At 40.1% G+C, this 2,500-nt stretch overlaps 1 protein-coding gene across 5 annotated transcripts in view; it reads left to right on the top strand.

The window, feature by feature from the left end:
• dnmt3aa (DNA (cytosine-5-)-methyltransferase 3 alpha a) overlaps nt 1-1,686 on the top strand; it is a 57,629-nt gene extending 55,943 nt beyond the window's left edge. For all 5 annotated transcript variants that reach the window (XM_080791259.1, XM_080791261.1, XM_080791262.1 and 2 more), the window contains one exon: nt 1-1,686. This exon is cut by the window's left edge and continues 5,603 nt beyond it. The gene's annotated coding sequence lies outside the window, so the exon portion shown is untranslated.
• The last annotated feature ends 814 nt before the right edge of the window (nt 1,687-2,500 follow it).

Here is a 2,500-nt window from a genome sequence, read left to right on the forward strand (position 1 = left end):
CACATCTTTGGACTGATCTCAGATAACACAAATACCAGCTAATGCGAGTGTGTGCGTGTGCACACACACACACACACACACACACACACACACACAGAGAGACACACACACACACACACACACACACACACACACACACACAGTATCAGTAATCCAGCAGAGGTTCACAGCTTTCCACCACGTTTGCTCTCTGTACAAAACCGACGTTCAGGTGCTTTTTTTAATCTAAACTCTTTTCTACAGTACTGGCAAGTATATACGTGTATCCGAAAATCACATGGTGAACGCAACAAAACAACATGGTGCCGTCTTTTCTACTATCTTCCGGATAGAAACCGCTTTGCCTCCCCAGATCCACATAATAAACACAACATGCACACGTTTTATTTTCCTTCTCAGTTAGGCTTCCTTCCCACGGTGCCACTGGGTGTGACATCATCACCCTGCACCGTTTGGCGCTCCCTCCAAAATGCCCCCATCCCACCCAGGTGCTGCATGTCAGTCAGTCAGTCAGTGTACTCTCGGATTCCATGTTAGATTAGGGAATAATATTAATAATAATAATGGTAATAATAATTCCAATAATAATCTGTTATTGTGTGTGTGTACTGTTCCAGGTTGGTGCTCAGTTCAGTTCAGCCTCAGCCTAGAGAGGCGAGAGAGATGGAGGCTAGAGAAAGCATATTGTACAGTTAGCATAGTGACTTGTTCTATTGTACCTGCCAGAGGAGATTGTAGGACCGATAAAGCTATAAGGCACATTCTAAAAAGAGATGAGTTGAACAGAGCTGGCTGCATCATTGAGCATAACATAATTACATTTGTTATTTAAAAACAATGGTTACATTCTGGTAGTTGTTTTTGTTTTGTTTACACATTCAAATATGTGTATGTGTGTGCAAAGACAACCCAGTCAGTATAGGCTATAGGCTATTTCAACACATCTGCTTTTAGAGACAGTCAGAGGACAAGGTGATGGTGGTTCTGTTCGCCTATTGACAGCTTTTAGGCTGTCAATAGAGTGTTGTTCTGTTTAATCACCGCACAGACACACACGCACGCGCACGCACACACACACACACACACACACACACACACACACAGTTATTCAGAATATTACAGTATACATGCACAACACTGCATAGCAGTGGTTCTCAGTGTGGGTTCTGGGGTCGGGTTCCTTGAGGTGGTAGGGGTTCCCCAGCTGAATTATAGATAGTTAGTAGCCAAATGGATTCTTACAGGCCTGTACGTGACCCTTACGGGTCCATTTGGTTACATTTGTACACATTCAGCCTTAAATTAAAAGGCTTGAGAACCACTGATGTATACTGTTCAGAACAATTAACATGTACACAAATACAATGCTGTGGCGCATGCAGACGCTCATCTCATAGACTACATGAAAGATGAGCTCTTAGGAATGGAGGAACTGGTGGTGTTTCAAAAAGGTGCTAAAATTTTATCTGAAAAATATGAAAAATATATTGTTAGGAGTATAAATCAAGTTTGTCTTTACAATGACTGTATTTAAGTTTGTCGTAGTAATGAAAAAAGGCACTATTATTATTTTACTCTTGTATGAATATGAACTAATTAAAAAAGGCATTTTAACTTTGTACTTGAACCAATGTAAGAAATGAACCGTGAATTAAAAAAGGACTGTTTCATGTGTTTTAGCTTAGAGCCTTTGTGTTGTCTGCCTTTGTGTTACAAGTCCAAACAAGTGCTATTGAACCTGACCAAGTCAAGCTTGTCTACACTGTTGACCAGCTTGTCAACAGTGTAGACAAGCTTGACTTTAGTAACAATTGCATATGGGATCAAATCAGTATTGTGTACTGTATGCATTATCATTAACCACTTAAATCTTATATATCTGGTGTCGGGAAGAAACCACCTAATTCAAAAATGTTCATTTTTCAGGAAATGAAAAATATACATTTTTCAGGAAATGAAGAAAAGCATATATGTTTTAAAACAAACCAATAGGCCTACTGCCTCATCAAAGTTGGTATTGTGACTTTATTTAATTACTTGCATGAGAGGGAGAGAGGTGGTGGAGTTAGCTGCTTTAGCAGACAGTTTGGGGGTCCAACCGTCCAATGGAGTTAAGAGGTTTTGTCCCAAGCCATTTTTACTACTTTCCATTGGTTTAATATTTGTTTTAACAACACACAGACCACACACCACAGTAAAGGGTTCAATAGCACTTGCAAAAACCCCAAAAAACGTACAGGTGGTTTCCTGCCGACAGCAACGACTTCATTGACCGGAGTTACCCAGGAGTTTATACTTGGTCGCTATTATGACATGTCCAGAATGGGGACATTAGGGTTCATGCGGTTAAATACCTCATCTACCTACCTAGTCGGAAACCTCTCTCTCCCTTATATGCAGATTGTGAACTAATTCATTGTACTTTTTCTAGTTAACCACTTAAAGTTAAAACATACACTTTTCCCTCAGGGCTCTATCATACAGCTAGTTCTGCTATTAT

The sequence above is a fragment of the Protomyctophum bolini genome (genome assembly GCF_963924005.1).
Source record: "Protomyctophum bolini genome assembly, chromosome: 19".
Classification (NCBI taxonomy): domain Eukaryota; kingdom Metazoa; phylum Chordata; class Actinopteri; order Myctophiformes; family Myctophidae; genus Protomyctophum; species Protomyctophum bolini.